Below are 14,399 nucleotides of genomic sequence, written 5' to 3' on the forward strand. Positions count from 1 at the left end.
TACCGTCGTTGTTAAGGGTCGTCCGTCGTGCTCATGGTCGTACCGTCGTTGTTAAGGGTCGTCCGTCGTGCTCATGGTCGTACCGTCGTTGTTAAGAGTCGTCCGTCGTGCTCATGGTCGTACCGTCGTTGTTAAGGGTCGTCCGTCGTGCTCATGGTCGTACCGTCGTTGTTGAGGGGTCGTCCGTCATGCTCATGGTCGTACCGTCGTTGTTAAGGGTCGTCCGTCGTGCTCATGGTCGTACCGTCGTTGTTAAGGGTCGTCCGTCGTGCTCATGGTCGTACCGTCGTTGTTAAGAGTCGTCCGTCGTGCTCATGGTCGTACCGTCGTTGTTAAGAGTCGTCCGTCGTGCTCATGGTCGTACCGTCGTTGTTAAGGGTCGTCCGTCGTGCTCATGGTCGTACCGTCGTGCTTAAAGGTCTGATGACTGAAAACAGATTACAGAATCCAATACCAGAATGGAAATCCGGGAATATGAGCGAAAGTTGATGTGCACACCCATGACACCACACATCAGCCACTCACAGAAAAAATCATATGCTTGCATATTGACGTCGAATTTCCTTTTTTTTTCCCCTGGTTCGTTCACTTCTTTTCGAAATAGAATTCGTCATTTTCGTACGTGGGTTGGGGGAGGACATGTATAATCACCAGCTTGTGTGGGAGGTTGGCCTTAAGGTGGGAGAGAGAGAGAGAGAGAGAGAGAGAGAGAGAGAGAGAGAGAGAGAGAGAGAGAGAGAGAGAGAAGGGTCTTGTGTCTCCCATGGTATTGTGACGTGTTAGAATACTCGTCATATTGGAATCAGGTAGGTGGCCAGTACTAGGATTCTCCCAGTAGCCTAGTCTCATATTGGACTCGGGGTCGGCGTTCAGTACCAGGGGTTCTCCCAGTAGCCTCGCTCACGCCTCTCGTAACCTGGTTCAGTTTAGGATTGCCTCGCCCCCTGCCAGACCCTGTAGCATGAGCCATACACCACCACGAGTACAACGGGGTGGACTGAACGCCGTCAGTGTGATTGTATTTATTACTGACATCGTCACGACTTGCACCGATGTCTTGTGTGGTATATGATGTCAGGTCTGCCACCGGTGGTGCCACTGCTTGATGTCCCGTGTGTCATGATGTCACAGGCCTGCCACCAGCGCTGATATCCCGTATCATATGATGTCAGGTTTGCCAACCTGACATCATTGTTGACGTGGCATATGATGATATCAGGTCTTTTCCACTCGTGTCTTCACACATCATCCCGGCTGATGTCCTGCGTGTCGTGTGGTGGTGTCAGGCCAGCCAACCATACCAACCCATTGGTGTCACACACTCCTGGTGATGTCCACCCCGTCGTGTCAGACTTCCTCCTAATCCCATTATTAGCGTCAGGACGACGTCTGAATTTAATCCAGGAAGAACCGTACAGGTCTGGTTCTGTTTCGGTCAGGGTGTTCCATATATCTTCACTCAGTTGTAAAGGCGTTGGAGGGGGTGTCTGGTTGTGGAGGCTGCTGGTTTGGCTGACCAAGTTTTAGAAGGTTGTTATCTCGGCGTGAGGGTTATATTCTCTCTGTGTAACCTTGGGCACAACGGTACGGTCTTTGAGCACGACGGTACGGTCCTCAAGCACGTCGGTACGATCCTTCATCGCGACAGTACGATCTTACGCACGACAGTACTATCCTTGAGCACGACAGTACGATCCTCGAGCACGATGGTACGATCCTCGAGCACGACCGTACGATCCTTTAGCACGACGGTACGATCCTCGAGCACCGAGGTACACGATATTTGAGCAAGAACGGTGCGTCTCGTGGGCGTGATCAACATACAAGTTTGGCACACCCCTCCCCGGGTGTTGGATATAAGCCTTTTGTTCCTCCTGAATAATAGATACGTTGAAGTATGTCGCCCTCCTGCATGGCGCGGCAATGTATCTACGGCAACGATCAGCGTCAAAGATCAATAAAGAAAGAACGTGGAATGTTTGGATGTGAATTGAGGAAGAAGTCGCCTCACGAGACAAAATCAACTTTCGCAAGATGAAGAAACTCCACGAAAGTATTTCCTAACGATTGGAGGAGTCCATGATTGACTCAGATGCTCTGGTCTTGTGTGTGTGTGTGAGTGATCTCAGAGGCTGTATTAATCTCATCCGACCCATGAAATCATTTTATTGGTAAATATAGCTCAGTTCTGGGCCCATGACCTTGATTACTGCCGGTCGACGATAGAATTTACGGTCGCGGGCAGACAAGGGTTCACGAGAAAGGGCCCACGGTGGTGTAATTAATTACCCCGTTGTTTTCATTATAGCATAACGCTCTTCCATTTTAACAGTTTGTGAAAATATAGCCATATAATTCAGGTTTGACAATTTGTAGTATGAATAATGGCACGAATTCATTTACAGGAATTAGTTTTATCCAATCGTAATCGTACATTGCCACCGGAGGTAAACACACAGACACACACACACATCATTCGGATGCAGATGGAACGCCCAGTTGTTGATGGTGTTGATATATTTTTTTCGGTTGGGTCTGCCTCTGGCTCCTGTATCAGGCTGTAATACGAGAGAAGATTCTGCGGACTTCTGAACGCGCGTTTCAGTAATACACAGATTTCATGTATGTTAGTGCTGAGACGGCACTTGTTGCTGAGGCCCTAATCAAGGCCATCCCATTGACATATATATATATATATATATATATATATATATATATATATATATACGAACCTGAGCCAGGTATCCATTTCATTTGACCGACCTCTAGGGGTGGATGGACAGCTGGGTTGACTGTGGACCGACGACCATAACCAGGATTCGAACCTATGCCCTTAACCCTGGGCGGCCCGTGAGTGCGTCACGGACGGGAACGCTAACCGCTACACCACGGGAGTCCATTGCAGGATTTTTCGATTTCGTAATACAGTGATTGTTAGAGACTGATGGATGGGGCTGGTGGTGTGGCTAACGGGTCATTATCACCACTGCTTCATAATGTTGGAATTAATTGAATGGTAATTGTGGAAGTTTGCATAAGTCTGAAGTGCCTTGCATCTTAAAGACTTAAGCAGATTTTATTATTAAACAGTGAAATAACGCTATCTTTGCCCGGGTCACTTATAAAGTAGGTCTTTTACATTATAGTAGTTCAGGAAAAGGACTGAGATAGAGCAAGCTGGTCGTGGCAGCTGAGTTAACCTATCCTGAGCACCAGGGACTATGCAATGTACCTGTCCCTTATACGTTTACACAATTTTGATATAGTTTCTCCTGTGTTACGCAACTATATATGCTTTCACTATTTTTTTTTTTTTTACCACGATGGCCTGGACCTTGATCTGACTGGTGAAGGCCAGGTGAAAGCCCAGGCCATCGTGCCCAAGAGTCGTACCGTCGCGCTCAAGGGTTTGAATAGTCTCCGTGATTTTTTGTTTCCGTTTTCTTCGACAGGCCCGATACCGAGGAGAGAGTTAAGTCTCGAAAGGTTTAAGAGTGAGAGGTATTTTCTGGTCGCCCGCCTCCGTCCTGCTTTCCATATTCGTACAATATGTTACTTTTTTAAGTGATTATTAAAAGTAAAAGAAAAATGCCGGAAATCTATATCTGGGGGATATTTTGAGGCAACAAGCGGGAGACTTGGTCCCCAGTGGGATGGTGGGTTGCAAGGTGGGGACTCTGATGTCAAGTGTCACAGGCTTGCGTCATCCAAGGTGATTGCTAGCCTTTCACCGGAAGCGTTACTGGCCCCCTCAATCATGTCACCTCGAGTGTCATTAGCTTTTCATGACACATGACGTTGTCTCTGCTTGTCGCGTCACGTTCAGCATTACTCGTTTTGAACGAGCCGTTAGCCAACAGACGAGCCGTTATACCAACGGGCGACCGTTGTAAATGTTCAGGGAGGCAGTAAGGGTGATGAGGTTGTCTCAATCCTTCACCTGGCCTCGTGTCAGCACGCGTGTCGTGAGTATAAACTCCTCCCCATGACATTACTCTGGTGTCTGCTGCTGCTGGCGGGCGAGCGGTGGTGGCTGCTGCACCGCGCTCCCTCGCTCTGATGATGCGTCAGTGCCCGGCGGGCACAACGGTCTCGTGTGATTACGAGGGACGTTGTGGCGTCTTGTTTCTTTCCTTACACCCGTTAAACTTTCGTAGCACTTCTCGTATTCTCCCCTTTACACCTGCCTCCTGGCCTTTTAACTGTCTCTTGTGAATACGAGGGATGCTGTGGCGTCTTGTTTCTCTCCTTACACCCGTTAAACTTTTGTAGCACTTCTCGTATTCTCCCCTTAACACCTACCACCTGACCTTTCTTCAAAAGGACTGTTTTCCATACTGAAAAGTCTTACTTTATTCTTACTTTTTCTCCTCCCCATGAGCAGAGCCTTTGACCAGGACGACACACATGCCGCCCGCCACCACAACCTGTACAGTAAGAGCCAGCTGTAACACCGCGCCCATACCTTTGAAATTAAGACCTTCAAATTAGTCTGGAGGTTTAGACGGGACACATTTGCATAAGCGACCCCGTCTTGCCCGACTGACTGACTCTCTCTCTCTCTCTCTCTCTCTCTCTCTCTCTCTCTCTCTCTCTCTCTCTCTCTCTCTCTCTCTCTCTCTCTCTCTCCACGCCGCTCCAGGGGGTAAAAAAAAAAAAAAAGAAGGAAGGTTAACAAGGTGGAGCGATGGTATTGTTCTCCACCTTTCATGGAGGTGATGCCGGGGTCACAGCCCGCCCGCAGCAGCTAATGTGTGTGTGTGTGTGTGTGTGAGAGAGAGAGAGAGAGAGAGAGAGAGAGAGAGAGAGAGAGAGAGAGAGAGAGAGATGAGTGCGCTTGACGAGGTGGTTGTGGTCGACATTTGAGTAATAAGACTAGAGATGGTGGGGTAGCCAGGGCTGTGGTATGGGCAGAAGCGGGGTGTGTTGTATGATGCAGTAGACAGGATCGGTTGCATGATGTAGTGTACGATACAGTAGACAGGGTGGGTCACATGATGTATGATGCAGTAAATATGAGGGTCACATGATGTAGCGTATAATACAGAAGACAGGTGGGTCACATGATGTAGTATATGATACAATAGACAGGTGGATCACATGGTGTAGTATATGATACTATAGACAGGTGGGTCACATGATGTAGTGTATAATACAGTAGACGGGTGGGTCACATGATGTAGTATATGATACAATAGACAGGTGGGTCACATAATGTAGTGTATGATACAGTAGACAGTGTGGGTCACATAATGTAGTGTATGATACAGTAGACAGAGTGGGTCACATGTATATATGATCTTGCAGAGTGTCACATAAACATTTGATCTGCATGTGGGTACAACAGCATTATGTCATAATTATACAATGCATCGTGGACAATATGTACGTATTGTATAATTAATTAACGGTGGGTTCACAATGTAGCTTTGAACAGTAGACTTCATATTAATAGAAAAAAGGTTTCTGCTTTTTTGTTTTTGTAACCCAGATAGAGACATATTATGTATGATCATTTCAACTATGGTAAAATCAATATATACTATACTGCAGATATTAATTTAGATATAATTTGCTATTTCAAGTTGTAAGGGGAAAATGAAACACGCATATGTCCAAGTGCATTATGTAATAATGATCATCGTGGAACATATATGAGATAGTAAATGTAAATTACGTTTTATGTCTCTGAAACACCTATGTTCATTAGAGAAATAAAGTGGTATCTGAGTTTTGTTTTTATGAACAATTAAAAGTAAATTTAACATTTTTTAGTTGTCATATTATTTCTATAATATGAGTATTTATATGAAAAAATATATATATTTTTAATATCCTGGGAGTGGATCTGCAAGGGAATGAACCGATGTTCCAAGTGCCGTTGTGATAATCACATCATCAGGGGAGACAAGACGAAAATTGATAATTCTGTTCCAGTTGCATTGATATATATATACCGATAAATATATATAAAAAAAAAAAAATAAAATAATATATTATATATATATTATATATTATTTCTTATTTTTTTGTACATATTCGCCTTTTCCTGCGTAGGGTTCGCATGTTAAGTAACAGGAGGACTGAGCTAGAGGAAAGCCTTTCACTAGGGAATCCCCCTGGCCCCTTCTGTTCCTTCTTTTGAAAAATTAAGAACGGGAGGGAAGGATTTCCAGCCCCCAGCTCCCTTCTCTTTTAGTCGCCTTCTACGACACACGGGGAAAACGTGGGAAGTATATATATATATTACAGTAATCGTTGTATGAGCCAGCTGTGTATGGATGCTATGTTTCATTTCTAATAGGTCGTACAGTAGTGGTGAATGGTTCATTACCGTCGTGCTTCATATTTGCCTTCCTACACAGTGGTATAATCATCCTCAGTGGAACACATCTGTACTGTTGAAAGAGATTATTTCCCCTTTATCTCTTGGTTGATAAGATCTAGAGACTCCCGTATATCATATATACTGACGGGTCTTTTAAACGCTCCACACGCCTGCGCTTCGCCCCCCTCTCACGGACGCGCGCGTGACGCCCCCGCGCTGAATTTACCGTCACACGAACGTCACTGATTATTTTACCCCCCTTCCCGCTGTAACGTAACATTCTCTCGCTCTCGTCACAGCCTGTCACCTCAAACGTCGGAAGATGTGAGTAGCGTGTGAGAGGATGGAGGATCACTTGGAGTAGTGTGTGTGTGTGAACATTAGGCAAATCTTGCCACCACGGGCGACCACCATTTACATAGAGATAGAACCACACTGGCCATAAGCGCGCGTCTGAGATACAGAGTCGGCCTGAGAAGAGGCTCCGCCGTAGCCAAGGGAGCAGCGCCACACCGTCATCACTCATCATCATCAGACTCATCGCTGGCGTGGGCGAGGCTGTGACTCGTGCCTCTGATGATCTAGCGGGGGCTGAGAGAGAGAGAGTGTGTGGTGTGCGCTGCGTTTGCCGGCTCAAGCTTGGCTGCTGGGTTACCTCGGGATTTGACGCTTGGGACGTCCTGGTGGTGGTGGCGTGCGTGCGTGTGTGTGTGTGTGTCGAGGCCTTGTCCCTCCTCGGTGCCGCTTGACACACAGGTGGCGTTTGAGAGCCGCCCGGGGTAGTGGTGTCAAGGGCTGGTCACTGGTGCCACTTTAGGGCAGACAGGACCTGCCTGATGAAGACGAGGCGTCACCTGCTGCCTTTTTTAATCCTACCCCAACCACCCACCAGCCGAGGCCAGGTGGAGATAGGGATGGAGATGATGGGAGGGGGATCGGCGTGAAGTGTGTTGTCTGGTCTCTTGGGGTCACCTCAAGCCACCACCACGCACTCTTGTTTTTCTTTATGTTAGATGAGATGGCATGGGTAGCAGAGGCCCTCATGAAGGCCATTCCATTCACGATATATATATATATATATATATATATATATATATATATATATATATATATATATGATAGATAGATAGATAGATAGATAGATAGATATACCCTATCCTGAGGCAGGTACTGTTTTATCGACCAAGCCCTCGGGGTAGATGAACGGCTGGGTTGACTGTGAACCGCTGCCGCAATCAGGATTCAAACCTATGCGCTCAACCCTGGGCTGCCCGTGAATACATCACTTACCCTGGCTCTCCTCTGTATCAGCACACTCTTCCTACCTCTCACTCCACTCTCGTGTGGTGACCATGAACACACTCATTTCTCTCAATTTTTTTTTCCCCTCGTCACTTAAACCCCTTTTAGTGACTTGAGTCTTCCCCTCTCCCTTGGCAACATCTTCCACCATATTACACTGTACTAAGTACACAGAGCCCCCCCCCCCCCCCCCCCCCCCCCCCCCCGTTCCTCGTATATATCTCCCCAGCTCCTGGTCCTTACCCACGTAACAAATAACATCCACTTTTATTGTACCTGACCACCAGAATATTCTCATTTCACCACCACGCGTGTTAGAATATTTTGCGGCAATATTCTGTGACTTGTGTCTCCCTTTCATGACAAATACCTGCCATAAATTCCCAGGAACATTTATAATCTCGTCCTCCTCCCAATTGTGTAATTAATTTGTATCCAGCGACCCAGGATTTTAATATCACCGAAGGGAATTACAGTTTTCATGCCTTTTCTCTCTCGAACAGCGTCTCTTTTGTAAATGAGACAGTCACTTCATGTGTTCCAAAGTTAGACAGTCTTGTTAAGACTTAGATCCCCCGCCCGTCCCAGGCGGTGATCAACTAGTTACACTGTCTCCCGGTAGTCCAGACGTATCGTCTAATATCACTCTTTTTAATTACAGGGAGTTAAAACTAGTCCCAACTAGTCCGAGTAGTATATACTGGGGTACTTATTTTTCCAGCAGTGTTCTTTTCTTAATTGGCTACGTGAGTTTGATATATATTTATATACCCTCTTGAGTACCACGCCACGACCCTTCAGCAGTACGGTACGACCTGTTGGCACGGCGATACGACTCTTACTTATGATGGGTTTGCCATAGGTCGTATGTCTTGCTGTCTTACCCAAGGTGGTGTACCTTAGTGTTTAAGGATCGTACCGTCGCATCTCGAGGTTCGTTGTATCATTCTCAATGTCTGTACCATCGGACGTAGTACTCAAGGACCGTACCGTCTTAACTCGAGGACAGTAAAGTCGTCCTCAAGGGCCGTACCATGTAACTCAGGGACGGTACCGTCGTACTCAAGGCCCGTATCCTCCTGCTTCACGTTCATGCTGTCGTGATCAAGGGGTTCATCTTAATTTCTCCGAAGTTTTGAAAAAAAAAAATCACATTTTCCGTGAGGCATCGTTAATTAAGGTCTATGCCATAGGGTAAGGGCGGGAGCCGCCGACAGTGTAGAGCAGCCAAGGTGGCAATATTGATGTAATGAAACACTTGTGTGGGACGCCCGCTGAAAGTGATGTCCCAGGGAAGGCTCCTGCTGAGGTGCTTCACCCGAGACCTCAGGAGGCATCAGTGCTTCACCCAAGACCTCAGGAGGCATCAATGCTTCACCCAAGACCTCAGGAGGCGTCAGTGCTTCACCCAAGACTTCAGGAGGCATCAGTGCTTCACCCAAGACCTCAGGAGGCGTCATTGCATCACCCAGGACCCCAGGAGGCGTCATTGCATCACCCAAGACTTCAGGAGGCATCAGTGCTTCACCCAAGACCTCGGGAGGCGTCATTGGTTGGTTCATGTCCCGACAGATAATGCACCAGGGCTTGGTTCTATGACAGGCCATTCACCCCTGCAGGAGTCTGGTGGTGTTAGTGCCGGCCGCCCCATCTTGTATACCATCGGTGGAACGGGAGAGGAGGGAAGATGGTGATGGAGTGTGATGGGCGCAGGCAGAGTCACAGTTCCATCTCCGGAACCAAGATGGAGGTGGGAGAGAAGGTGGGTATCAAGAAGAAATGGGAGGGAGGAAGGGATACAGTTCTTTGGCCGGTGGCGGGGAGTTGAATGAGAGGGGGGGGGGGGGGGGGATCGGCAGTGTGAGGTAGTAGGGAGAGTTTGATAGACCATCACAGAGCGTGGTGACCAGTGTGTGTGTGTGTGTGTGAGAGAGAGAGAGAGAGAGAGAGAGAGAGAGAGAGGACAGACCAAGACATCTCTTCCTCTCTCTCTCTTATCTCTTGCCCCTCACACTCGTATTACCTCATAACTCTCTCCCAGGTGAGCTGATATTAGGTTTTCCCAAGTTCGATATGCACGGTGGAGGACGACCTCGACATCAGGGTACAGTACCTCTGGTGGAGGACGACCTCGACAACCAGGGTACAGTACCTCTGGTGGAGGAAGACCTCGACACCAGGGCACAGTACCTCAGGTGGAGGAATACCTCGACACCAGGGTACGGTACCTGTGGTGGAGGAAGACCTCTACACCAGGGTACAGTGCCTGTGGTGGAGGAAGACCTCGACACCAGGGCACAGTACCTCAGGTGGAGGAAGACCTCTACACCAGGGTACAGTACCTGTGGTGGAGGAAGACCTCTACACCAGGGTACAGTACCTGTGGTGGAGGAAGACCGACACCAGGGTACAGTACCTGTGGTGGAGGAAGACCGACACCAGGGTACAGTGCCTAAGTGGAGAACGACCTTGACATTTTCACTGGGGCATAATACTTCAAGCTTCTTGGAACTAAAGTCATTATATATATATATATATATATATATATATATATATATATATATATATATATATATATATATATATATATATACATATACTCTGGAAACTTCAGGTTATTTCAGACGTTTAATTAAACTGAAAATTAACGTCTGATTTCATCACATGGAAAGTAATTAAGCAGACCAACGTTGTTCCTGGAGAAGGCTATTGACTGTTCCTCGTCTTCCACGAGTTGAGACACGTATTAAACCGACGACTCCCGAGTAAACAAGCCCTGGCCAGGGGTCGGGCTCTTTGTGTGTTGCCAGAGACGGCCCTAACCCAGGGCATCTCATTAACGCTACCTCGCTAACGCGGGAAATGGCGAATATGTATTATATATATATATATATATATATATATATATATATATATATATATATATATATATATATATATATGTGTGTGTGTGTGTGTGTGTGAGTCACGCATGGGAAAATGGCAAAAGAAATAGAAAACAATAAGGAAAGAAGAATTAACAATTTTTAAGAAAGTTAAAGACTGTCTTTTTCTAAAGCATCAGGAGCTATGGTGTTAGGAGAAACATGAGGAGGAGTTCCAAAGATGAGAGGTGTAAGGGAAGAAACAGATTTCGCTACTGACTTTTTTTTTTTTTTTTTTGGATCAGTTGCCCTCATGTTACTCCTAACCCCCTAACTGTACAGTGGAGAGACCTACTCCACTTAACCCTGATTAAACATGCCACCTTCCGGAAACAGCTCTTAAATTTAGCTGACTTGAGATTTTCAAATATTCGAGAGAGAGAGAGAGAGAGAGAGAGAGAGAGAGAGAGAGAGAGAGAGAGAGAGAGAGAAGTTTGTCCACTTTAATTAAAAGTTCTGGGAAATCCTTCTCGTTGGAGAGTGAATGGAGATTATATTTGCAGGCGAACCATGCATGATGCTTTCGCATATATCACCTCACAACTGTAGTGTTACACAACATTCTTAAAGAGTCTCTGTCCCCGCTACAAACACAAACACACACACACACACACACACACACACACACACACACACACCACCACCACCACCACCACCACCACCACCACACCACGCCCTCCACCTTCCTCCCACCATTGTGGTGATAACCCAACCCTTCAAATGGCCCCGGCCACCCGTTACTTGTGGAGCCTGGGTGTTGGCCCAGTAGTCGGGTCTACCCAGCCGTGGAGGAGGACAATGAGGATCTCCCTCCATTAATCTTGTAGCAACACCCGCAGACAATGGTGTGTCCCACTCATCCTTCGTGAGGAAGGTCTTCTGCACCCAAGACATGATAAATCCCTCCCTCCTCCTCCTCCTCCTCCTCCTCCTCCTCCTCCTTCTCCTCCTCCTCTTGTGGTGGCCAGTCTTACATGCTGTTCATCATCTATGATAATAAAGTCATCTGATGTTTTTTTTTCTCGCTGCCTCACATGTTTGGGGTCAGTTCTTGAAGTGATGGTTGCGGCTCTTCACAGTTTGGTCTCGGAGGTAATGTGTCCAGCGGTGTTACACTGATTGACGTCCCCAGTGGTCATCACGTTGACCTGGTCCCAGCCTCCGGGGGTCTTCTTCACCAAGGTTGACGTGTGACCTGGCGTTGAGCCTTTGATCCGACGCCTGGTCAGGTCTCATCCCGGCGGCACCGCCACCCAGATAATCCATGTGCCGGACAAGGGGGCAGTCGACCCCCCGCCCGCCACCCTACCCCTCTCAGGTCCGCCATCACGCGACATCAAACATTGTCGACAGATGGGACACCAGATCGTGCCCAGGGTGGTATTATATGCTCCCGCGAATTAACTTCGGCAGGAGGAGAGCTGAGGGAAGAGGCCCCTCAACTGCAGCTCGCCGCCCCCCCCCCCCCCCTTATATTCAGAACTCTCTCTCTCTCTCTCTCTCTCTCTCTCTCTCTCTCTCTCTCTCTCTCTCTCTCTCTCTCTCTCTCTCTCCCTATTAGTTTTAACATCTCTAACCAGTCCAAATTTAATGTTAAATTCAACATGGGGACGATAAAACGTGGAGACGTGTTTAACATTAGGGATATTAACACACACGCAATTGCTTCAATGTACGGGATTTGTTTTAATGGACATGTTGCAGAGTGGATTTGCAACTGCAACTAATGGACGAATAGAGGTTCGAACTCGACAGAGAAGCTAGCGTTTCATTTCGCGTGATATTTGATTCGTGCTTTTGTGGTGTGTGTTGTGAGGCAAGGCACATGTAACTCTGCTTGAAGGACACGTAGAAAAATCAGCAGCTCAAAATGGTCGTTATGCTTCTGAGCATAGCTGTACGAACGACCCTTAAAAAGACTTTACGACCTTAGAGCGAGACGGTGCGACTCTTGTGCACTAGTGATATGTTCCTTGAACATAGCGATACGACCCTTGAGCATAACGGTACGACCCTTAGCGATGACCTGGAGTTTGACCTTACCTTTTAGGGTATGTCAGGTCAAAGACCCACAACTAGTATATCCAAGTAGTCGAGCCGCATTGCTCAAGGTGTTAACTGGAGAAATGGGTTGATTAACCTGGGGAGATGATTTATGTAGTTAAACCTGATTGACAATTAACTCATAAGTTATGTAGCTCAACGTGATAGACGATTAACTCATAAGTTATATAGTTCAACGTGATAGACGATTAACTCATAAGTTATGTAGTTCATCGTGAGAGACAATTAACTCATAAGTTATGTAGTTTAACATGAGAGACATTTAACTCGTAAATTATGCCGTTCCACAGTAGAGACAGTTAACTCATAAGTTATGTAGTTCATCATGAGACATTTAACTCGACTCTCGATGCATTAACCTCATTATCGGGGGCATTTAACTGCAAGGGGAGGACATTTAACCCATGGGCAAGCAGAGCATTAGATTCAACACATGGGGCATACGGGTCAGTAAAACATTTAACTCAGCATAAGGGATGTTTATATTGACAGATGGGACAGTTAACTAGATTAATGGAACAATTAACTCGATAGATGTGACATTTAAATCGACAGATGGGGGCCATTTAATTCGATAGATGGGATATTGAAGGTGAAACGTGTGGCGAGTGCGAGATTGGAGGTGAAACCAGTGCAAAGATCAGGAATATAGTGAGAGAGAGACACACTACTTATAACGAGGGCTGACGCGTACCGCTCACCACAGAAAAATCAGGAGCTACGAAGGACGGGTGATGCAAGTTACACGTTGTGAAAAATGTTGGCATGCGAGATAGAGAGGTTGTGTGCTTGTGGACAAAGCCAGCAGCCCACAATGTGAGGACGACGGAAAGAAAAGACAGCTTTCTGCGCCAGGAGGAGCGGAACTTGACAGAGCTACTGAAGTGTTGGCTCACTTGGCAGCCATCACTGACCCTCCCGATAGCCAGGCGGGTCAAATGCCAGTCAGAGTCTCCCTGGTCAGTGGCTAAAGAGAGAGAAAGAAAGAAAGAAAATGTGGGTCGCATTTTTAAAGTTATTTTAGACGTGGCAGCGAACCCACACTTCTCTGGCCACAGACAACAACAACAACAGTTTTGTTGACACTTCTTGAGGAAGAGAGACCGACCCACCCACCCACCGAGGTGGCAGAAAGGTTCATATCTACGAAGAATGACCGCGGAGAATGGGACTTGCGGCCTTCGTATGAACCTAGCGGCTTGTTCTTGCCCCTCACTGACGACCAGCTGACTGTCTGGTGACAGTGTGGCTGAGATTGTGTGTTGTGAAGGTGTTTCAAGTGGGGTTATTGTGGTTATTTCTGTAGGATGGGAAGGATGGACTGTGGTGCTTAGATGCAGGAAACATGAGATAGTTCTAAACGCTCAGGAAAGCAAGGAGTCCAAGTCATGTGCTCTGTAAGCCACTGCGTTATGTGATTATACACTGTAGCCGTCTACTACTCAGGGATGAGCCGTTGTGATGCCTGTGTCCTTCCTACAAAGCTGTAGGACTCTTTGCCATGTCGTTATTCCCTAACACCTTCGATCTCACTTCTTTAAAAAGGACAGATTTTCCACATCTTCCAAAAATCATAATATCTCTCTCTTTGCTTCCTTATCTCTTTTATCCGCTATTTCATTTAAGGCCTCTTCTCCATGTCAGGAACCTTCGATAGATAAAAAAAAAAAAAAAAAATCACCCTTGCTGCCCATATACACACAAAAGTGCAATTATGCCTAGGCCTCCACGAGTTTAAACATTTTTTTCCCAACATGGACACGAAATTTTGGTAACTTATA

General features: G+C 46.7%; 1 protein-coding gene across 1 annotated transcript in view; it reads left to right on the forward strand.

Moving 5' to 3' along the window:
* Nucleotides 1-14,399, forward strand: part of LOC139758780 (nephrin-like) — a 126,426-nt gene that overhangs the window by 19,250 nt on the left and 92,777 nt on the right. The gene's annotated exons all lie outside the window — the stretch shown is intronic.

The sequence above is a fragment of the Panulirus ornatus genome, chromosome 31 (genome assembly GCF_036320965.1).
Source record: "Panulirus ornatus isolate Po-2019 chromosome 31, ASM3632096v1, whole genome shotgun sequence".
In the NCBI taxonomy this organism is placed as follows: Eukaryota; Metazoa; Arthropoda; class Malacostraca; order Decapoda; family Palinuridae; genus Panulirus; species Panulirus ornatus.